A 25,083-nucleotide genomic window follows, 5' to 3' on the forward strand; every position below is an offset into this window, starting at 1 on the left:
CCTTTCCACCGCCATCCCCCTCTGCTCTGCCTCATCCCATGACCATCCATCCATCCAGCCTTTCCACCGCCGTCCCCCTCTGCTCTGCCTCATCCCATGACCATCCATCCATCCAGCCTTTCCACCGCCATCCCCCTCTGCTCTGCCTCATCCCATGACCATCCATCCATCCAGCCTTTCCACCGCCGTCCCCCTCTGCTCTGCCTCATCCCATGACCATCCATCCATCCAGCCTTTCCACCGCCATCCCCCTCTGCTCTGCCTCATCCCATGACCATCCATCCATCCAGCCTTTCCACCGCCGTCCCCCTCTGCTCTGCCTCATCCCATGACCATCCATCCATCCATCCAGCCTTTCCACCGCCATCCCCCTCTGCTCTGCCTCATCCCATGACCATCCATCCATCCAGCCTTTCCCACCGCCATCCCCCTCTGCTCTGCCTCATCCCATGATCATCCAACCATCCAGCCTTTCCACCGCCATCCCCCTCTGCTCTGCCTCATCCCATGACCATCCCTCCCACTGCCATCCCTCTCTGCCTCATGCCCTCATCCCTCCCACCACCATCCCTCTGCCTGATCCCATCTCTCTCACCTCCATCCCTCTGCCTGATCCCATCTCTCCCACCACCATCCCTCTGCCTGATCCCATCTCTCCCACCACCATCCCTCTGCCTGATCCCATCTCTCCCACTGCCATACCTCTGCAGGGGGCATGTACGCTGGTGACTGTATTGAAAGGGGGCATGCACGCTGGTCACTGCATTGAAAGGGGGCATGTACGCTGGTCTCTACATTGAAAGGGGGCATGTACGCTGGTCACTGCATTGAAAGGGGGCATGTACGCTGGTCACTACATTGAAAGGGGGCATGTACGCTGGTCACTACATTGAAAGGGGGCATGTACGCTGGTCACTACATTGAAAGGGGGCATGTACGCTGGTCACTACATTGAAAGGGGGCATGTATGCTGGTCACTACATTGAAAGGGGGCATGTATGCTGGTCACTACATTGAAAGGGGGCATGTACGCTGGTCACTACATTGAAAGGGGGCATGTATGCTGGTCACTACATTGAAAGGGGGCATGTATGCTGGTCACTACATTGAAAGGGGGCATGTATGCTGGTCACTACATTGAAAGGGGGCATGTATGCTGGTCACTACATTGAAAGGGGGCATGTATGCTGGTCACTACATTGAAAGGGGGCCTGTATACTGGTCACTACATTGAAAGGGGGCCTGTATACTGGTCACTACATTGAAAGGGGGCCTGTATACTGGTCACTACATTGAAAGGGGGCATGTACTGTGTGGTCTGTGTTAGGGGGTCTGTACTGTGGGGTTTGTGCTAGGGAGTCTGTACTGTGGGGTTTGTACAAGGGGCCTGTACTGTGGGGTTTGTGCCACTCTGTCAGTGTATCCCATAATAGGGCCCATGCTCCCTATTATGGGATATACTAGTACTGATGGAGCCCTTAATATGTGATATATTGGGAGAAGCAAAATACAGGGGACAAAATGGGTGGGGTCTATAAGGGGTGTGGCTTCTGAGAAATGGGAGGGGCCAAAATAGAAGGGCGGGGTCTTGCGCCCCCCCATCTTAAAACTTCACCAGCCGCCACTGGTATATATATATATATATATATATATATTGTAAGGGATTAGCTCGGTGGTAGGCGTAGATGACTCCTTGGGGGGTGCGTTTTCACAGAGAAATAGCCCAAAAGTGCTTGCAAACAACAGGTTTATTCTTCAAACAAGTGCATGCAGCAAAAACATCAAAATAAAATAAAACAGAAAATAAATCCTTGCCTCTGTGGGCGGCTACCTTCTCACAACTGGAACCTGCCTAAGTGTCTGTCTCCAACCTACCGTCGGGCAGACTTCCTTGTCCTACAGCGGACACTCAATAGTCCTTTTATAATAGCTTCGCAGGGCAACACAGTCCTTTATTTCTTTCACATCAACAGTTCGTCTTCTCACCTTTGAGACGTATTCACCCTTGGTTACCGTCCCGGGCACACATCACTCCGGGGGGTCTTCTCCCAGGCCCACACATCCTGTCGGGAGGCACACGCTGACTGTCCTCCTGCTCCCAGCCCACATGGCTTCAGGACACAGCTTCTGGAGGCAGCAAACAATAGGAATTTCTCTGAACAAATTATAGAGCCTTAACTCCCTCATTCTGAACAGGTGAAGGCCTTTCAACTTCCTGCTGGCTAGCTCTGTAGCCAACACCCTAAATTAATTAATGGACTTTCTAAATCAGGTGGAAATGTATCTCCTTCCTGTGACTACATTCCCAGATTTAGCTGACTTCCTGTTACATACCCCCCCCTCTTGTTTCAACCCTAGGGTTGGGACACATATTTCCAGGCACGCATGTGTCAGGCACTGCTGACTCACTGATAAGCCTCCTATTATCCTCAAGCTTCCGGATGAAACTGTTTTGTCATCTTCATTGACGGATTTCTCATAAATGCCACACAGTTTGTCTCTCATCTCATATACACATTCTTCAACTGCATTTTTGGCATCATTTTGCTCCTTCTCGTTTCTGTCATCTTCATTGACAGCTTTCTCATAAATGTCAGACAGCTTGTCCCTCATAACCGTCTGTCCAATCCACCATGGAGGACCGTGATCCATAGGCAACTCAATTGGGCTAGTCTTAATGTCTTCAACATTCTTAAGACGCCTCTCTCTGCAATCCATAAATGTTTTCCACAAAACTTTGAGAACCTTTGCTTCACTAAGCTTTGTTCCAAGTAGGGACTCTTGACATCCCTCTGTGACTTGAGTTGCCTCTCCATACATCTGTACACAATCATTGACTTTTTGTTGTAAAAGGGAATGATCTTCCTTCTTGAGCTTTGCTTGCTCTAAGATGCTGTGCAGAGGATTTTCCAATTGAGACAACAGGCTGTCACACATTTCTTCAAAGTGACCCCTGTTCCTTTTCCCAGAGTTATCAATATCATTCACCAAACATTTCATATTCATAGGCAGATCTGAAGCATTTGCACTCATCAACTTCTTAAACTTTTCGCCCTCCTGAGCTTACTTTTCATCTGAGCACACTGCGTCTCCATAGCAGTTTCATCAGTGTTGCTAGGGACAACAACCTTCCTCTTTAGTAGACTCTCTTTAGGCATGGATGGGGCTGGTTCAGACGGTAACATCCCCTCCATCCATAGAATCCGGTCTCTCATTTCATCTATCTTTGCATTCTTCAGGCGTTTGGATCGCCCCATCTTCAATAACTCCACAAACAAATTTTTCACAGTCCAGCAAAAAATTTTCAAACCACTGTCTCTTTAACACATGTAGTTGTTCTCTCTCTTGCAAGATCTCTTTTCCTGCGCACACAGTTTGTGCAGTCACTTGCACCAGACACAACAAAGTTCATCAAAAAATTTTGAGACCCCTGTCTCTTTAAAACACTTTTTTTTTTTTTTTTTTCTGTCAGGATCTTCTCTCCTGCACACATAGATTGTGCAATCTCATGCACCAGATAAAGTTCATCAAACATTTGCACTTCCTTGCAGGGATCTTGCTGCTTCTGCCCACTGCATACCTCCACCATATGTAAGGGATTAGCTCGGTGGTAGGCGTAGATGACTCCTTGGGGGGTGCGTTTTCACAGAGAAATAGCCCAAAAGTGCTTGCAAACAACAGGTTTATTCTTCAAACAAGTGCATGCAGCAAAAACATCAAAATAAAATAAAACAGAAAATAAATCCTTGCCTCTGTGGGCGGCTACCTTCTCACAACTGGAACCTGCCTAAGTGTCTGTCTCCAACCTACCGTCGGGCAGACTTCCTTGTCCTACAGCGGACACTCAATAGTCCTTTTATAATAGCTTCACAGGGCAACACAGTCCTTTTGTTTCTTTCACATCAACAGTTCGTCTTCTCACCTTTGAGACGTATTCACCCTTGGTTACCGTCCCGGGCACACATCACTCCGGGGGGTCTTCTCCCAGGCCCACACATCCTGTCGGGAGGCACACGCTGACTGTCCTCCTGCTCCCAGCCCACATGGCTTCAGGACACAGCTTCTGGAGGCAGCAAACAATAGGAATTTCTCTGAACAAATTATAGAGCCTTAACTCCCTCATTCTGAACAGGTGAAGGCCTTTCAACTTCCTGCTGGCTAGCTCTGTAGCCAACACCCTAAATTAATTAATGGACTTTCTAAATCAGGTGGAAATGTATCTCCTTCCTGTGACTACATTCCCAGATTTAGCTGACTTCCTGTTACAATATATATATATATATATATATATATAAATTACACTGTATAAAAAAATGTAAATTCACAGTGTAGAACCTAGTGGGCCAACGTGTTTCGCATACATCCAGTGCCTCTTCAGGATCCACAAGCTTTCTATATGAAAAATATGGGTAAAATGTCTACAATGAAAAACATAATAGTTACAAAGTTGTGCAGAACATTATTATACTTTGCATTTATGCCTGAAAGGCATTGTGACATTGCAGAAGCTTATCGAAACAATGCCACAGCGAATGTGTGCCGTAATCAAAGCCAACAAAATATTAGAGTGTGTGACCTTTTTTTTGGTGGTGACTTTTTTTTTTTGGCTAAGAAGTGTATATATATATATATATAAATTACACTGTATAAAAAATGTAAATTCACAGTGTAGAACCTAGTGGGCCAACGTGTTTCGCATACATCCAGTGCCTCTTCAGGATCCACAAGCTTTCTATATCTAAAATATGGGTAAAATGTCTACAATGAAAAACATAATAGTTACAAAGTTGTGCAGAATATTATTATACTTTACATTTATGCCTGAAAGGCATTGGGACATTGTAGAAGCTTATCAAAACAATGCCAGGGTCAAGGCCAAGGCCCAGAAGAAGTCTTTCTTATGACGAAACGTTGGCGATCCCAGACATAAACGTCCACACGCCCCCCAACGAAGCCGGCTGTTTATCCATATGCTGATCTGGAGACTTGCGGGACGCCGCGGTTAGATCCATGACCGGCACATACTACATGCCTGTTTTTGTCTTTTAAATTGTAAGTAGTTTTTTTAATAAATTTACCTATTGGTTTACGGGATTACGCTATGGGCCTCTGTTTCTTTCTACATATGGCTTTACGTTCAATGGAGTATATGAGAAGTTCCAAGTGTGCCACATATTAATGTGATCGGTTTAACAACACACCGGAAACGGCTTTCGGCTTTTGGAGTCTTTCGAAGCACCTGAGCTTGATATCGGTTGACCTACTGGTTTACTACTAGCTGGGAGAGGCTGTCTCATTAAATTGAGCAGCCACGGAATTTCGGTAAGCTGCTTGTTATACCTGAGCACAAGGGTGTCCCCTTCCTACACTTTTCCCTGGTGTCACTGGAAGAAAGTTATTTTGCACGTGGATTCACATCTCTGCACTTAATATTGGGACTATTCATTTGGACATTATCCCCTCTCCTTTTTTGTTTTCTTTATATGAGCTTTTCAGCTATATAATTGTATACTGATTTCAGCGCTGCACTTTTTGGTTTTTATTGTATTTTTTGAATCACTGTTAGTTGATTTTGTGCCAGCTGCTCACTATTGTTCTTAATCATTTGGTTTTCTGTCACATCTAGCGCGGAAATTTTTCTTCTATTTATATCAAAACAATGCCACAGCGAATGCATGCCGTAATCAAAGCTAAAGGCGGTCCAACTAAATATTAGAGTGTGTGACTTTTTTTTTGGTGGCGACTTTTTTTCTTGGCTGGGCAGTGTATAATTTTGACCCTTTGAGAACAACATAAGCGTTTCCCTGTCCTCATTACACAACAGCATACCGTAGGCAAGAGAATGAAATAAACTGTCAGCAAATAATTGGGTAAAAGAAATGAAGACAAAAATGTTGCTAAATATCTGAACCAAGAAATAGAATTTCATCTCACTCAATAGTTTTCAACTGTACAATAAACAATCACACGCCGCAATGAAGAGAATACTAATTGCACTGACTCAGTGACAATCACAGACCCATCGAATGCTTTTTTCTCATTCTTATAACACAAGAACCATTGTCTGCCTGTGAATACAATTCATATACTCTAAACAGGAGATTAATGTCATCTCTATTGTTTTGCTGAGAGATAAAATTTAATTTGCTCTGCTGCGTTCCAAGCCTCTTACTTTCTACATAGCAAAAAAAAAAAAAAAAAAAAAAGCTTAAATAAAACAAGACTCCATTTTTACAACCAATTCATATTTCATCTGCAAAGTAGGGGGCTACTTACATAGCACCATAAAAAAATTTAGAGCCTACTAAAAAAGTTTATGAGCAGCCAAATGTGCTTCAGATATGGAAGGTTTGGGGAAAATTAGTAAAATGAATATATGCATGAATGTTGATTGAATTTCAGTGGTTTAACGAAAAAAAAAAAAAAAATGGAAACGTGTGTTATTTTGCAAATTCTTTCAATCATGCAGAATTGCGTTGGCGATGGCGTTAGAGAAGAAGAGTATCAATGCGTTAATGATTGGTGATATTTAACGTGACGTTTTATTTGTAGGGTGACATTTAAATACTCTTGTTGTTTTTGTTCGGGCTTTTCTTTGGCGAAAGGCAATTTCCATATGCCGTCATACAAGGTTGGCAATGTGGAGCTGCGCATGTTTTATTTAAAGGTAAAGTAAAATTATTCATGTGCTTTTTAAACATATAAAAAGGAGTGAATTCAAGGTAGGACACTCAACAATTGGGCCTGTAGCAGAAAGTAAGAACAGTAAGAAAAAGCAAGAACAGTCCATTCACTCCGGCTCAATGACCAGTCTAAAGGTTGTTTTTTTAAAGTTTATTTGCTTGTGGAACGAGGGAGGGGATTGGGTGATGCAAGATACTCCAGAACATCAGGTATTATTAGCAGAGGGCACTTCCCTATCAATAGAACAGTCCACAGTTCACGGCTGGGGACCATGAAGTAGTATGAACACAAGTAATGGCAGACTGGAACAGTCTGTGGTTCAAAGCTGGGGACCATGAAGTATTATGACCACAAGTAATGGCAGACTGGAACAGTTCATTATTCACGGCAGGTGACCATGAAGTAGTATGAGTACAAGTAATGGCAGACTGGAACAGTCTATTGTTTACGGTTGGGGTTTATAAATTAGTACGAGCACAAGGAATGGCAGACTTGAACAGTCCACAATTCATGGCTGGACACCATGAAGTAGTATGAGCACAAATAATGGCAGACTGGAACAGCCCACAATTCATGGCTGGGGACCATGAAGTAGTATGAGCACAAGTAATGGCAGACTGGAACAGTCTGTGGTTCAAAGCTGGGGACCATGAAGTAGTATGAGCACAAGTAATGGCAGACTGGAACAGTCCATGGTTCACAGCTGGGGACCATGAAGTAGTATGAGCACAAGTAATGGCAGACTGGAACAGTCTGTGGTTCACAGCTGGGGACCATGAAGTAGTATGAGCACAAGTAATGGCAGACTGGAACAGTTCATGATTCACGGCAGGTGACCATGAAGTAGTATGAGTACAAGTAATGGCAGACTGGAACAGTCTATTGTTTACGGCTGGGGTTTATAAATTAGTACGATCTGAAGTAATGGCAGACTTGAACAGTCCTTGGTTCATGGCTGGGGACCATGAAGTAGTATGAGTACAAGTATTGGCAGACTGGAACAGTCCATGGTTCACAGCTGGGGATCATGGAGTAGTGTGAGCACAAATAACGGCAGACTGGAACAGTTCATGACTGGGGACCATGAAGTAGTATGAGCACAAGTAATGGCAGACTGGAACAGTCCATAGTTCATGGCTCAGGACCGTCAAGTAATATGAGCATAAGCAATGAAAGACTGGTACAGTCCATGATTCATGCCTAAAGACCATGAAGTAGTATGAGCACAAATAATGGCAGACTGGAACAGCCCACAATTCATGGCTTGGGACCATGAAGTAGTATGAGCACAAGTAATGGCAGACTGCAACAGTCCATAGTTCCTGGCTCGGGACCATGAAGTAGTATGAGCACAAGTAATGACAGACTAGTTCACAGCAAGGGGCATTAAGCAGTAGGAGCACAAATAAAGGCTTTACTCACTCGATCCTGGTACATACAGTAGATATTCCATAGGTGCACCCTCTTGCAAGATGGTCCAGCATTCAGTCCATAAGACTCCAGAGACTGGCAGACCCTCTCCTATCAGCTCACAGATCCATCCCTACGGGAGGGGGGGGGGGGGGTAGAAGCTTCTATGGGCTCCAGACTATTGTACAACAGTCCAGCCACCATCTGGGGCACACTTTCTCAAGGATTGGCTAAGCTCTGCAGAATATTCAGGCTGGATATTTGAAGTCTCCAATCCTAAGCTATAGAAGCTTCTTCTAGAGGCAAGGGTGAACAATCAAATTCTCAGCCTGTGAAGCTCTGAGCAGACCAAACTAAACAATCAGTGCCCCTTTGATAACTGCAGAAGCCAAAAACTACATTTGCCTATATAGAAGAGTGCTACATCCATAAAGCAGACAAAAAAGGAAGGTCTGCTCCATTGAAAACCTCCAATCTCCAAAGTCAACACGCCTAAAAATAGTTTTAAAATAAAGTAAAATATGAAAACAAAGGAAAGAAAGTACCTTGACCCTTCCAAAGCTTCTTGGCAGTGCTGGTGACGTCACTGTGCTTTACCACTGCCTCCTCCTGGTAAAGCTGGGGGCTCAAAGTCCTGTGAGAATGTTCTCTGATCCAATGTTTCTCAACCTTTTTTCAGTCAAGGTACTCTTTACAAATTATGGACAGGCTAATATTCGGTGATATTTAACGTGACGTTTTATTTGCAGGGTGACATTTAAATACTCTTCTTGTTTTTGTTCGGGTTTTTCTTTGGTGAAAGGCGATTTCCATACGCCGTCATACAAGGTTGCAAAATGGCAATGTGGAGCTGCCGTGAAGATGCGCATGTTTTATTTAAAGGTAAAGTAAAATTATTCATGTATTTTTAAACATATAAAAAGGAGTGAATTCAAGGTAGGACACTCAACAATTGGGCCGGTTGCAGAAATTAAATAAAAAAGCCTCCGATTGTATCTAGATTCTTCAGTATAGTCTTGATTGTCTATGTAGCACTACCCCAAAGGAGCCACTGCAGAATAAACCGGTACTTTCCCAATGAGTGCAGAGGCAGCCAGGAACACAGCAACAACAGTCCATTTACTCTGGCTCAATGATCAGTCTAAAGGTTGTCTTTTTAGCAGTATCAATAGAAAAGTCCACGGCTGGGGACCATGAAGTGGTATGAGCACAAGTAATGGCAGACTGGAATAGTCCATAATTCATGGCTGAGGACCACAAAGTAGTATAAGCACAAGTAATGGCAGACTGGAATAGTCCATAATTCATGGCTGAGGACCACGAAGTAGTATGAACACAAGTAATGGCAGACTGGACTAGTCCACGATTCATGGCTAAGGACAATGAAGTATTATGAGCACAATTGTTGGGAGACTAGAACAGTCTGTGGTTCACAGCTGGGGACCATGAAGTAATATGAGCAAAAGTATTGGCAGACTAGAACAGTTCATGGTTCACGGCAGGGGACCATTAAGTAGTATGAGCACAAGTAATGGCAGACTGGAACAGTCCACAATTCATGGCTCGGAGCCATAGAGTAGTTATGAGCACAAGTAATGACAGATTGGAACAGCCCACAATTCACAGCTGGGGACCATGAGGTAGTATGAGTACAATTAATGGAAGACTGGAATCTTCTGTGGTTCACAGCTGAGGACCATGAAGTAGTATGAGCAAAAGTAATGGCAGACTGAAACAGTTCATGGTTCACAGCAGGGGACCATTAAGTAGTATGAGCACAGGTAATGACAGACTGGAACATTCCACCACTCATGGCTGAAGACCATAAAGAAGTATAAGCAAAAGTTATGGCAGACTGGAACAGTCCATGGTTCACGGCTGGAGGCCATGAAGTACTATGAGCACAAGTAATGACAAATTGGAACAGTCCATTGTTCATGGCTCAAAACCATAGAGTAGTATGAGCACAAGTAATGGCAGACTAGAACAGTCTGTGGTTCACAGCTGGGGACCATGTAGTAGTATGAGCACAAGTAATGGCAGACTGGAACAGTCCATTGTTCACATTGGGGCGCCATGAAGTAGTATGAGCACAGGTAATGGCAGACTGGAACAGTCCATGGTTCATGGCTGAGGACCATGGGGTAGTATGAACACAAGTAATGGCAGACTGCAAAACTCCCTGGTTCACAACTTGGGACCATGAAGTAGTATGAGCACAAGTATTGACAGACTGGAACAGTCAATGGTTTACAGCTGGAGACCATGGAGTAGTGTGGGCAAAAGTAATGACAGACTGGAACAGTTCATAACTGGGGACCATAATGTAGTATGAGCACAAGTAATAGCAGACTGGAAAAGTCCATAGTTCATGACAGACTAGTTCACAGCTGGGGACCATAAAGCAGTAGGAGCTTAAATAAAGGCTTTACTCACTTGATCCTGGTGCATAGATATTCCATAGGGGCACCCTCTTGCAAAGTGGTCTAACATTCATTCCATAGGACTTCAGGGACTGGCAGCCCCTCTCCTCTCAGCTGTCAGGGTCCGGACTGGCGGCAGGTGATGGCACTGGAGGTGGATCCTCTGTGTCAGTGAGGGATTGGCGTGGACCGTACCAGGGGACCGGTTCTAAGTTACTACCGGTTTTCACCAGCCCCCGCCTTGAACCAGGTCGTATCCTCCGGTAACGGCTCAACCTCAAAGACAGCTGATTCAGGCGCGGTACAGAAGGACAAGGCAAAGGCAAGGTCAGACGGAGCAAAGGGTCAAGGCAGGCGGCAAGGTTCTTAATCAGGGGCAACAGCAGAAGGTCAGATACACAGGCAGGGAACGATACACCAAAAGCTTTCTCAAGGTACCAAAGGCAACAAGATCCGGCAAGGACAGGAAGGGGAAGTGGGTTTTTATTGAATTTGGGCTGATTGGACCAGGCACCAATTAGTGGTGCACTGGCCCTTTAAATTTACATGCTGCGGCGCGCGCGCGCCCTAGGGAGCGGGGCCGCGCGCGCCGAGAGGAGGAAGGAACCCGGCGTGCGCCGGGAGCAGAGAGGACCCGGCGGGTGAGTTCCACTAATGCGGGGGAACAGCGCTCACGGTCGGGGACGCCGACCTGAGCGCTGCAGCCCGCAGCACGCCTTGAGTGCTCCGGGGAAGCCACGGAACCCGGAGCACTCGGCGTTACATCAGCTCACAGATCCATTCCCACAGGGGGAAAAAGACAAACTTCTCAGGGCTCCAGACTATTGTACAACAGTCCAGCCACCATCTGGGGCACACTTTCTTACCGAAAATATGTAGCAGAAAACAAATTGGCCTAAAATGTTAAAAAATTTAGATTTTTTGATTTTATATGTTATATATCAGAATGTGAAAAATATTGTTTTTTTTTTTTTTCAAAATTGTCGCTCTTTTTCTAAAAAATTAAAAATCGCACAGGTGATCAAATACCACCAAAAGAAAGCTCTATTTGTGGAGAAAAAAAGGACGTAAATTTAATTTGGGTACAGCGTCGCACGACCGCGCAATTGTCCGTTAAAGTAAAAGAGTGCTGAATCGCAAAATAGGGGGTAAAAGCTTCCGTTCTTAAAGTGTATAAAAATAAGCTCATTGAGACATGTAGCTAAATACATTTTGGCCTAAATATATGACAAAAATTGAATATATTGGATATTTTTTAACTGTCAAAATAGAAAATGTCAATTTTTCGCAAAATATTCGCTCTTTTTTTATTAATATCGCAAAAAAAAAAAAGCGCAGAGGTGATCAAATACCACCAAAAGAAAGCTCTGTTTTTGGGTAAAAAATGACATACATTTTGTTTGGGTACAGCATTGCATGACCGCGCAATTGTCAGTTAAAGTCACGCAGTGCCAAGTTGAAAAAAGTGGCCTGGTCATTGAGCAGCAAAATCCTCCGATCTTAACCACTTACCACAAAGTGACATATATTTACGTCTGCAGACTTTGCGGGGTTATACCGGGATGATGCCTCTAGCTAGAGGCACCATCCCGGTACCGTGGTTTAGAGCCGACGGTCGGCTTTCCATCGGTAACGACCGATGCGGCTTGGGAGCCGGTCAATCGTTTCCCGCCGCCTTCCATGACTTTGCCCGGGCCTCCCGTCCCACCGGGAGCCCCGAGCACCCAGCCGACGCGTCCGCCGGCTGGATGGAGTCCCGTCTAAGCCGGAAGCGGCTTTGATCGGGTCTCCGGTTATGTAACCCGGAGGCGGCGGCCATGACGTCACTTCCGGGTTACTCTGCTGCAAAAAGCGTCAGATTTAAAAAACGGCTGTATGCAAAAATGCAGTTTTCAGCGTTTTGCACACATGGAAGTGTAGTGGAGGGGTTTGGTGTCTTTTAGACCCTCGATCCCTCCATAAAGAGTACCTGTCACTACATATTGGTGTCACAAGGGATGTTTACATTGCTTGTGACAGCAATAAAAGTGATCAGATTTTTTTTTTTTTAACCACTTTAGCCCCAGCCCTATTTCGGACACTTTTTGTTCACAAGTTAAAACCAGTATTTTTTCCTAGAAAACTACTTAGAACCCCCAAACATTATATATATTTTTTTAGCAAAGACTCTGGAGAATAAAATGTCGGTCATTGCAAAATTTTTTGTCACGCGGTATTTGCGCAGCGGTCTTTAAAACGCCATTTTTTGGGAAAAAATTTGAAAAATCACATTTCACTGCATTTAAAAAATACTAAACAGTAAAGTTAGCCCATTTTTTTTGTATATTGTGAAAGATGATGTCACGCCGAGTAAATAGATACCAAACATGTTATGGTTTAAAATTGCGCCCCCCCGTGGGATGGCGACAAACTACGGTCAATAGAGATCTCAATCTGCGACGCTTTAAATTTATTTAACGGTTACCAGTTTAGAGTTAGTGTGTAGCTCTTTTTTTTTAATTATTGCCCACGCTCTGGCGATCGCGGCGATACCTCACATGTGTGGTTTTTTTTTAAACTTTATTACAGGTTTTTAAAAAAAAAAAAAAAATCTGATCACTTTTATTGCTGTCACAAGCAATGTAAACATCCCTGGTGACAGCAATATGTCGTGACAGGTACACTTTATGGAGGGATCGAGGGTCTAAAAGACCCTAGACCCCTCCACTACACTTCCCTGTATGCAAAACGCCGAAAACGGCATTTTTGCATACAGCCGTTTTTCAAATCTGCCGCCTTTTGCAGCACAGTAACCCGGAAGTGACGTCATGGACGCCGCCTCCGGGTTACGTCATCGGAGACCCGATCGATGCCGTTTCCGGCATTCATCGGGACTCCATCCAGCCGGCGGACGTGCCGGCTGGGTGCTCGGGGCTCCCGGTAGGACGGTAGCCCCGAGCAAAGCCGCGGAAGGCGGCGGGAGGGGGGGGGACGTCCCCTCCCGCCCCCCCGGGTAACGATCGAGCGGCTCCCGAGCCGCATCGATCGTTACCGACGGAAAGCCGACCGTCGGCTTCAAACAACGGTACCGGGATGATGCCTCTAGCTAGAGGCATCATCCCGGTATAACCACTCAAAGTCAGCCGACGTAGAGGTTACGTGACTGGTAGTAAAGTGGTTAAAAACCTGTAATAAAGTAAAAAAAAAAAATAAAATAAATATAAAAAAAAAAATTTAGCTGCCCCCGTCACCGTTAGCTCGCGTATACGGAAGTCCAGCCTCGAATGAAATCACTGTTCAAACCACACATGTGAGGTATCGCCGCGATCGCCAGAGCGTGAGCAATAATTTAACCACTTTACCGCTATGTACTACTGCGGCAAAGTGGCACGATCCCGTCTGACGACGTAGACCTACGTCGCCAGACTCCTCCCCCTGTAGGCGGCGCTCGCGCTCCGCCGGAGGCGCGCTCCCGCTGTTTTCATTCACAGCGGGAGTCGGGCCAGGGGAGGAGTGGTGGCGATCGCCGCTGCTCTGCCCCGATCGTCGGGGAATCTAGTTTGGAGATCCGCCCGCTTGTGTAAACAGAGCGGGCGGATCTCCTCAGTGACAGGGAGTGACAGATCGGAGTGTTCAGCATAGCTGAACCTGCGATCTGTCCCTGTCTCACACAGTCACCTCCCCCCACACACGTCAGTAAGCACCAGGCATACATTAACCCCTCCCTCTCCAATAAAATTAACCCCTTCCCTGCCAGTGTCATTTTTACAGTAACAGTGCATATTTATAGCACTGATTACTGCAGTAATGTCACTGGTACCCCCAAAAGTGTCAAAAATGTCAGTCAAGGGTCCGATCTGTCCGCCGCAATGTCGCAGTCCCGCAAAAAAAAATCGCAGATCGCCGCCATTACTCGTTAAAAAAAAAAAACAACAAAAATGACATAAATCTTTCCCTTTGTTAGTAAACGCAATAACTTTTGCGCAAACCAATCATAATACGCTTATTGCGATTTTTTTTACCAAACATAGGTAGCAGAAAACAAATTGGCCAAAAATTTTTTAAAAAATTGGTTTTTACATCTTTTTTGGGGGGGAATTCATATAAAAAAATGTTAAAAATATTGTTATTTTTTTCAAAATAAACGCTCTTTTTTTGTTTATAGCGCAAAAAGTAAAAATCGCACAGGTGATCAAATACCACCAAAAGAAAGCTCTGTTTGTGGGAAAAAAAGGACGTAAATTTTGTTTGGGTATGGCGTCGCATGACCGCGCAATTGTCAGTTAAAGTCGCACAGCGCCGAATCGCAAAAAGTGGCCCAGACGTAAGACAGCAAAATGCTCTAGTGGTTAAAAAAAGAGCTACACTCTAACTCTAAACTGGTAACCGTTAAAAATTTTTTAAAGCGTCACCTATTGAGATTTCTATTGACCGTAGTTTGTCTCCATTCCACGTGTGTGCGCAATTTTAAACCGTAACATGTTGGGTATCTATTTACTCGGCGTGACATCATCTTTCACAATATACAAAAAAAAAAAATGGGCTAACTTTACTGTTTAGTATTTTTTAAATGCAGTGAAATGTGACTTTTTGTAATTTTTCCCCAAAAAATGGCGTTTTAAAGACCGCTGCGCAAATACCGCGTGACATAAAATATTGCAATGACCGACAGTTTATTCTCCAGAGTCTTTGCTAAAAAAATATATATAATGTTTGGGGGTTCTAAGTGGTTTTCTAGGAAAAAATACTGGTTTTAACTTGTAAAGAAAAAGTGTCCAAAATAGGGCTGGGGCTTAAGTGGTTAAAGTGGTTAAAGTCGCTAAACTATTGTGCTGTTGCTATGGGTAACCCAGGGAAACCTGTCACCAGCAGCTCCCAAGGGAGTAGTGCTACACCTGAGAGATGGCTGTGCTTGAAAATCCCAGAAATACTCAGACCGGCCCGTTTGGCACCAACAACCATGCCACGTTCAAAGTCACCTAAATCCCCTTTCTTCCCCATTCTGATGCTCGGTTTGAACTTCAGCAAGTCACCTTCACCACGTCTAGATGCCTAAATGCATTGAGTTGCTGCCATGTGATTGTCTATTCAGTATTTTGTATTACCAAGCAATTGAACAGGTGTACCTAATAAAGTGGCCGGTGAGTGTATTGCATTCCAAGTGTGTATTTAATTGGTTGATAGAGTTCAGCTTTGACAAGCAAAATAAGAATAAGAAAATCAAACTCTTCCCAATGGCTGCCCTTTAACTTAACTGTTCAGAATAAACAAATGCAGTCGGGAAAAGCAAAGACACCATTTGAACCGACTGAGATGTAGATGGAGCAAATAAAATAAATAAAGAATTTCTTAAATAACATCCGGCGGTGTTATGACGCACTTTCACCCGGGCGGAATGCCTTTCTTTTTTGTCATGCTTCGGACGCGCTTTAAAAGAATGCAACTGAGTCAAGGTGAATGCTTTTAAAACGAGTTCTATTTTGAAATGGGAAATGCCAGGGAGGTATTTAAAACAGTCCTGAACAGGATTCAGAGCCTCGCTTGAGGTTCGGGAGGTGAGCTGACATGAAACGCGCTGCCACATTTGGAGAACAAGAGTTTAGTGGATGGATGAAAAGAGGAGTCACGGAACTGGTGATTAAGGTTCTCCTTTGCACAGTGCCTAATGGACTCTTCTCAGACTCTTTGAATTTATAGCAGAGCTTTCTGTAGGGAAAATAAGCATAGACCTGTCAGGTGCTCCTCAGACTCCATCTAGGTTCCCGTAAAAGCCTAATTGCAATTTATAGCTTGAAAAGCACGCAACTGTCAGACCCAAGAATTAAATGTAAGGCTGTGTCACCCTGTAGCATGTCATGAATGACATATACATACCATAAAAAAAGATTTATATAATACTATATACATACTGTATATACGGTACTGTGCAAAAGTTTTAGGCAGGTGTGATGCTATTGCTGTAAATGAAGAATGCTTTTAGTAATAGAAGTGTTAATAGTTCATTTGTATGAATAAACAAAATAGATAATAAATGAAGAGAAGAGAAACCTGAATCCCATCAATATTCGGCGAGTCACCATCACGTACCTGGTGGAGATCGAGCTGTAGAGGGGGCTTCTCTTGCACCTCCTGTCCAACACCCCTGGTTGAGATGACAGGCGGTGTGAGGCACAGAGTGGCACGAGGGCCGGTATAGCAGGTGGTGCCTTGACAGGAGACTGGTGGCCGTGGATCACCGGATGAGCACCTGGAACTGGAACTCTGTCATGCTGGATGAGAAGGCAGATAAAAAAAAAACGAAGAGATTTCCAGGTTTTTTTTGATCTGCATCCGCCCTTCCAGTGCTCCTTACCACTAAGACCAGTTATAGGTGGAGGCGGGGACCACTTTTTGCATCATGGATGAGAAGGCAGGAGCAAAGCCGGAAAACACAAACCAAGGAGTCGTCAACAGCCAGGCAGCGCAGGTACAGGAACGTGAGGCGGAAGCAGTGTCAGGATACAAGCCGAAGTCGGTACACAATCTGGCAGCGAGGTACAAAGGCATAAGACAGGAGCAAGGTCAATCACAGGCCAGGGGGTCACAGGTAGGCAGGCAGGAATCCAAAGGAGAGTCAAGGGCAAGCCGGGTCAGCACAGGTAAACCAGAAACCGGTCAGGGCACAGGTAAACAGGAACAAGCTGAAAGACCACTCAGCAATGTGCTCCTGTCACTGCTCAGCTTGAATAGGCCGTTTGGCGCCAATGCGTGCCCACATACGTGCGTTCGCGCATTGCGCATGCGCACATGCACCATTCTCCTTGTGCACACAGAAATGTGCCTGGGCATGCACACCAACGCCTGTTTGGGTCCAGTTGAACATCTCTTAAGTCACTCTGTATACATGGTGATGTTAAAGACTATCCTGTGGTGGTGCCCAAAGTGGAGAAGCTTAGTTGAACTGTAAAGCATGTAATGAGTGTTAATAGGAACTTGCTACACAGTGCAATACTGGGCTTTGATTTTCTATTCTTACCTGGTCCTCCGTTCCCTTGGCAGATGGTGCTCCCCCAGGTGTTAGCAGTGGGCTGTCCCTCTGCGTCACCACATCCAATGCAGAGCTATGGACTCTTCATCAGTCTTGATGAAGTCAGAGCTTTAGACAACTGGAGCATGGGGGAGAAGATTGTTTAGTCTGGTCTGTTCAGGACTTCACAGGCTGGGAGTTTGATTGCTTCCCCCTGCCTCTAGAAGCAGTTTCTAGAGTTTAGGGAGGGAGAACTCAAATGACCAGCCTGATTATTGAGCAGGGCCTAGCCAATTCCTGGAAAGGTGTGACCAGATGGTGGCTAGGGAAGCCAATTCATAGTCTGAAGAGAGATTTTTTTTTTTTTCCCCCCTCCTGAGGGAATGGATCAGTGAGCTGAGTGGAGAACAGCACTTCCTGCCCCTGGAACTGGATGCTGGATTAGTTTACAAGAGGCTGGACCTAAGGACTCTTGTTTAAGGATTTTGTGAATATTGCCTCCACCCTGTGCTAAAGCTAGCTCATGGTCCCAAGTCATGAACCTGGCTAGCTGTATCCATGCTAAACCTATTTCCTGGTCCCCAGCTTTGAACCTATCTAGCTGTACCTGTGCTAAAGCAACTTCATGGTCTCCAGCTATTGATCTGGCTAGCTGTACCTGTGCTAAAACTACTTTATGGCTGCCAGCCGTAAACCTACCTAGCCTTTCCTGTGCTAAAGCAATATCCTGGTCTACAGCCATGAATCTGGCTAGCTGTACCTGTGCTAAAGCCATTTCATGGTTCCCAGCCGTGAACCTGGCTAGCTGTATCCATACTAAAGCTATTTCATGGTCCCCAGCCGTGAACCTGGCTAGCAGTATCCACGCTAAAGCTACTTCATGGTCCTCAGCCATGGACCCACCTATCCGTACCTGAGCTAAAGTTATTTCAAAGTCCCCAGGTGAAAACCTACCTACCTCCCAGTACAAATCCACCCTCCTGCTGAAATCCCCCCCTCCCAGCAAAAATCTTTGCCTCCTCAGCTCAAATCCTCTCATTCTGCATATTCTCCCAGTACACCGCCCCCCCCCCCCCCCCCGTCCCCCATCCCCTGAAAAAAAAAATCCCCCTTCCTAGCATAAATCATCTACCCCTGAATTTCCCCTTTCGAGCACAAATCCTGCCCCCCCCCCACTCCAAATCCCCTTCCCAGCACAAATTCCCCTTCCCCAATCTCCCATCCTAGCACAACCCCCCAATTTCCCTTCCTAGCACAGATGCCCCTCAATCATCCCATTTAGCACAAATCCCTGTCCCCAAATACATTTCCTCTTTTTTAGCACAAATCCTCTCCCCCCCCTACCATATTACCTTTTCTAGCACAAATCCCCCCCCCCAGCACAAATCCTCCTCCCCCAATATCCTTGTGGTACCCCCACACCTCACAAGATACCACAGTGCCCCTCCTGCCCACCCCTTGCCCTGGCTGCGCACCTGGCTGCCTATGCACTAAGTTGGGAAAGAACCAGTTAAATCTACAGCGGCTCATATGGGGGTAGCACTACACATCCTGACCCTCAATGGGATATTAGGATGGTTACATTTGTGGCCTGTTAACAACTATTGACGGCCCATCAAAAATGAACGGGAAATTCGTCAAAAGCATGCACAAAAAAATGTGTCTGAATGGGCCTAAAACAAAAAAAAAATTGCCTGTCATTGAGATTTAGGAGTAGAATCATTTTTATAGGTAAGCGTTTATTTTTTGTTTGATAATATTACAGATTTTGGTTGTAATCATTGGGCAGTGTTGTGCTCGGTAATCACTTTAATGAAAAACGCGGCACCATCCTCCTGGAAATCAGGCGTCTATTCTCTGATCGCATTCGCTGAGCAGGGCGTCACATTGCGAGGCTAAATTGAGAGTATCAGTCTGCTTTGGGGTTATTTTGCTGTTTACCGAACATGTTAAATTGCAATTTACTGACATGCTATCGGCTTTCAGCTTGGAGGAGGATATCAATTGCTCATTGATCAGGATTTGGATGACACGTCAGGCTCATTGGCTGAGAGGAGCTAAGAGTAGAGTTGTAATTAGAGTGCATGCAGATAAATGATTTATCTCTGTTGGTCTTAAAGGGAAAGATCAGACAGGTTTAAAATTGACAGAAAGATGTACAGTACATATTATCAGGTCATGCACTTCTGCTCTTCGTTACATAATATCACCCTTAATCCTCATCATGTTCTGCTTGACCTGGCCCTGCCTGGCCTTCCTATGTTCTGCTCCCCCTTACCTTGCTTGTCTCGCCTCACTGTGCCTTATTGTTCCTTGCCTAGCCTTACCTAGTCCTGGCTTGTTTGTTTTGTCTTGGTTTGACCAGCTCTGCCTTGCCTCCCTTTGCTTTGTCCTTCTCAGATTCACCTTGCCTTGCCTTGTCTTACCCTCCCTTACCTTGCTTTGCATTGCCCTGCTCTACCTTGTCTTGCCCTGAATCACCTTGCTTTGTCTTTCCTTATTCTCCTTTACCTTGCCTTGCTTTGCCTCACTTTGTGTTGCCTTGTCCTGACCCACCTTGTCCTGTTCTGATGTACCTTGCCCTGCCCTGCCTCACCTTGCATTGCTGTGTTCTGCCTCACCTTTCTTTGTCTTGCCTTATTCTGCTTTACCTTGCCCTGCCCTGCCTCACCTTGCATTGCTGTGTTCTGCCTCACCTTTCTTTGTCTTGCCTTATTCTGCTTTACCTTGCCTTGCTCTGCCTCACCTTGTATTGCTGTGTTCTGCCTTACCTTGCTTTGTTTTGCCTTACTCTGCTCTACCTTGCCTTGCCATTTATTGGTGTGCAATGTGATGCCATTCATTGGTGCATTGTGATGGCATTCATTGGTGCATTGTGGTGCCATTCATTGGTGCAAGGTGGGGCCATTCGTTGGTGCAATATGATGCAAATCATTGGTGCAATGTGGTGCCATTCATTGGTGCAATGTGGTGCCATTCCTTGGTGCAATATGATGCAAATCATTGGTGCAATATGGTGCCATTCATTGGTGCAAGGTGGTGCCATTCATTGGTGCAATATGATGCAAATCATTGGTGCAATGTGGTGCCATTCATTGGTGCAAGGTGGTGCTATTCGTTGTTGCAATGTGGTGCCATTCATTGGTGCAATGTGGTGCCATTCCCTGGTGCAATATGACGCAAATCATTGGTGCAATGTGGTGCCATTCATTGGTGCAATGTGTTGCCATTCCTTGGTGCAATGTGGTGCCATTCATTGGTGCAATGTGGTGCCATTCGTTGGTGCAATAGGATGCAAATCATTGGTGCAATTAGGTGACATTCATTGTTGCAATGTGGTGCCATTCGTTGGTGCAATGTGATGTAAATCATTGGTGCAATGTGGTGCCATTCCTTGGTGCAATGTGGTGCCATTCATTGGTGCAATGTGGTGCTATTCCTTGGTGCAATCTGGTGCTATTCCTTGGTGCAGTATGATGCCATATTTTTATTGAAATATGATGCCATTTGTTGATGCAATGTGGACATGCACTGCTGAAAATGCTGCATGCACAATTTTTGGTTTATTGTGGTGCAATGGCCAGCCCATTCAAAAGAATAGTCTGCCCTAATGCAATGCGCATTAACTTGTGATACAACATGTGTGCGTTCGACGCACCGCAACAGACCAGAATGATGTGAATGGACCCTAATACTTCATATCCAGCTAAGATTTCCCTGTCCACAAGGTGACAACACCGATTTCCCTGCCAAACAAGCGCAGCTGTCACCCTACTAAAGGAAGTAGAAGAATAATGGATCTATTGGCGGGATCAACAGGTAATAAACCTCTTTTATGTCGGCCAGTCGGCATGGTGAGCCAGGTGTGGAGCTGAGCCCTGAGGGTCCTGAAGAAGCTGACGGTGGAGCTGTGGACAGAGCTACCTGGGGAAAACAGTGTCCGTGAGTACCGGGGGGGCTTGTCAAGGGGTCTGCCCAGGAAGGAGGACCACTCAAGAGAGGTCAGTGGACGGAAGGTCAGCTCACACAAGCAGTATATTAAAAGGGGGTGCCCAATAGAACCCTGAAGAGTAGAGTAAATGGGGTGTCTAAGAGAACCCTGAAGAGTAGAGTAAAGGGGGTGCAAATAGAACCCTGAAGAGTAGAGTACCAAGTCGTTCACCTTTCAGATATTTCACTCCAGTGGAAAGGTGAAGCAGCGGCCTTGCCGCACTCAACATAGCAAGAAGTTCTCAAGTTTGTGCATAGTTACCACGTTGGAGCATCCCACTCATCCCTTCTCCCATCCCAAGTTATAAAATGAAGACACCAAAAAACAATTCCCCTGGACTGTTTACTGACTGAGCCTAGCACTTAAAGTAATAAGACTTCACAAATCGTTGCTAAGGGCAACCCAGGGGAATCCGCTTCAAGCAGCTCCCAAGGGAGTTGTGCTACAGGTGGAATTAAAAAAGAAGTAAAATCTGCGTTGAAGACAGTGACAGACTTCATCGTATATCTAATTTTTTATTTTTGCCCGTAACTCCGCTTTCATTTTCGGAATCCAGGTCGGGCCTACACCGACACAGCTCTCAAAACCGATGACACTGGCTGCATTAAATAAGCCTCACTCTTCCCTCCCTCGACTCCCTCGCCACCACCCGGCTCTAGGGGTGACGCAGAGGAGCGTTGCCGCCCAGTAACTTCTTGTTTTTCCCAGCTTAGACTGTCAAGTAGAGAGGCAATTAGTGTCAATTTGTGGCAGCGATCTCTCGGGACGAGGATTGAATCTTCGCAGTCAGTTCTGGCTGTCAGCCGATGACAAGCTACCACGGGCTAATTTGGGATTTATACCCCGGACACCCCGGGGAGCCATGCATGCGTAATTGAAAATTAGAAACCGCGCCGGAAAGTTTTTTTTTTCTTTGCATCTCGGGGCACCTGTATGATTGTTGCCTCATGGTTACAGAGCTTTGTGTTCCTGAACTTTGCCTTCTACTTGGTGGATGCAGCTGTAGAGCTTATTTTTAGCTGGATAATGCCGTAACGCTACATTACCGCGCTCACAATATATTTATTTTCTTTATTTCCTCCTTCTGGTTTCAGAGTGAACTGTCATTTCTTTTTCCTTTTTTTTAATAAGCCGAGTACTCTGTACTCCGCACTCTCAACTCTCTCAACTCCCCCACTTTCCATTTTTTGATGTCTTGTCTCTTCACTGTCACTGAGCATGTGCACATTTGACAGCTACTGAAGGAATGCAATGTAGGACTTAGGGAAAATGGATTTTGAATATGCAGCCGCATTATAGCCGTGCAGTATTATTTTTAAAGATTTAACATCTTCCCCTTTTTCAGCTTTACTTACTTGGCTTTAAGGCTGACATTTGAGCTGACGCTGCGCACTCAGAAGCTAGGAGACAGTTTGTTAGCTCAGGCAGTGGACTGGAAGCAACTTGGCAGACTTTTAGCCCTCTCATTGTCCCCTCCAGGGCCGCTGATAGGGGGGGACCACCAGCCCTCTTGTAGGGGGCCCGAGCACACAGGGGGGCCACACAGAGAGGGGGATTAGTGATGGACAACAAATACAGAAATCTTCCTCCAGCACCTGAATCTGATCTGTCCCTCTCCCTGCTATCAGCTTTTATCTGTTGAGAAAGAGACAGTTGTCCCTCACTAATCCCCCTCCCTTGTGTGGGCCCCCCTCCCAGCACTTATCTCTTTGCGGCGCCGCGCCGATTTCCAAAAGTTGTTCTTGCACTACTTCAAGTTTCCCCCAAACTGGCAATGAAATGCGGGTTTGAAATCCTACGAGTTCAGCTGAACCTCCCTCCAATGTGAGTCCACAAGCTCCGGTACCTATCATTGAAAATTGATCACACCTGATGGCCTATCTTATTTCTTATTTATTTCAGGTACTTATATAGCACCGTCAATTTACGCAGCGCTTTACATATACATTGTACCAGTAGCGGCCCGTCCATTGGGGGCGCAGGGGCGCCGCCCCCCTATCCATCATCCGACCCCCTAATCTACATGCAGGGCGCCGGGCGCATGGATTCCAATGGGGATTTTTTTTTTTTTTTTTTTAGCACGTGATTAGAGCCATTGGCTCTAATAGGCTTCAAAAAAGGGTGGGCTCGGGGCACAGAGCACTGCATCCTGAGCCCACCCAGTTGTGTGACAATAGCGAATGAATATTGGCTATTGTCACACTGATTTTCCTCCCAGACAATCAGGAAGTTGGTCCTGAGACCCCTTTCTTGATTGGCTGAAAAGAGAAGCGATTTTACTGGCCATTGGCCAGGAAGAGGGAGGAGACTCACAGCCGCTCGGGGAAGGAGCAGGTATGTATGCTGGCTGTCCAGCTGGGCAGCCAGCTATCTGTCCCGGGAGGAGGGAGGGGGTGGTGGATTTGACTGCCGGTCGCCCATCCTGCTGGGGGGGGAGTGTTGGTTTTGCCACCCCCCCCCCCAAATTTTCATTCACCAGCCGCCACTGCATTGTACATTCACATCAGTCCCTACCCCCAAGGAGCTTACAATCCCTGCCCTCAAGGAGCTTACAATCCCTAACTCACACTCATACACATATTAGGAACAATTTAGACAGCAGCCAATTAACCTACCAGCATGTCTTTGGAGTGTGGGAGGAAACCCACACAGGGAGAACATGCAAGCTCCAGGCAGGTAGTGTCATGGTTGGGATTCAAACCAGCGACCCTTTTGCTGCTAGGCAAAAGTGCTAACCACTACACCACCGTGCCGCTTGAACCCCTAAACCTAGGTTCACACTGAGGGCGGGTTTGAAATTGAGTGAGTTCAGCCAAACTCGCACAATTTCAAACCCGTATGTAAGTGAGATTTGACAGACATCTGTGCGGGTTCATGCACAGATGCCTATTGAAATCGCCCTCTGAAGTCGCCAAAAGCTGTGCAGAAACTACTTTTGGGAAATCGGTGCGGTGCCGCAAAGTCGTCATCGCACCGATTCGGACGTTGCCATTGCCGGGTAATAGGCTCTGATTTGACATGCGATTTGCATGCCACATTTTATGTCAAATTGGCCCAATGTACACGGGGGCAAAGGGTCCTTTCACATGGGCGTCCTGCTCAGTGGACTCCGCTTTGCTCCGCTGATCCCCACTGATCCCCGCTGAGCAGGCGGATGGCACGTCCGTCATCGCTCACTGTGCAGAGAGGAGACAGACAGTGTCCTGTTCTCCCTTATGGGGAAATCTGGTGAAAATGGACAGCCTGTCTGTTTTCACCCGATCTTATCCGATCCGATCCTCCAGACAGATGGAAAATAGGACCCCCATCTGTCTGGATTTGGTGGAAAGGATCGGATAGTAGCGGGTGTCAGCCGACATGCCACCGCTGACATCCGCCGCTACATAGGGGTAAAGAGTAGATGAAACATAGGGCGCTTCTGTTGGGGAGATCAATCCTCAATGGTGAAGGAGAAGGGGGGAGAGGGGGTTGATGGGCTTCAGTGGTCATGCAGGGGGTACCACGCTGACACTGGTGCAGCTCTTATAGAAATGGTAGAAGCAAATCCAACAAAGAAAGCAAGAAAAGGAGAAGGTGCCTCTAAGCGCTGC

Source organism: Pelophylax lessonae (genome assembly GCF_965119305.1).
Source record: "Pelophylax lessonae genome assembly, chromosome: 10".
Lineage (NCBI taxonomy): Eukaryota > Metazoa > Chordata > Amphibia > Anura > Ranidae > Pelophylax > Pelophylax lessonae.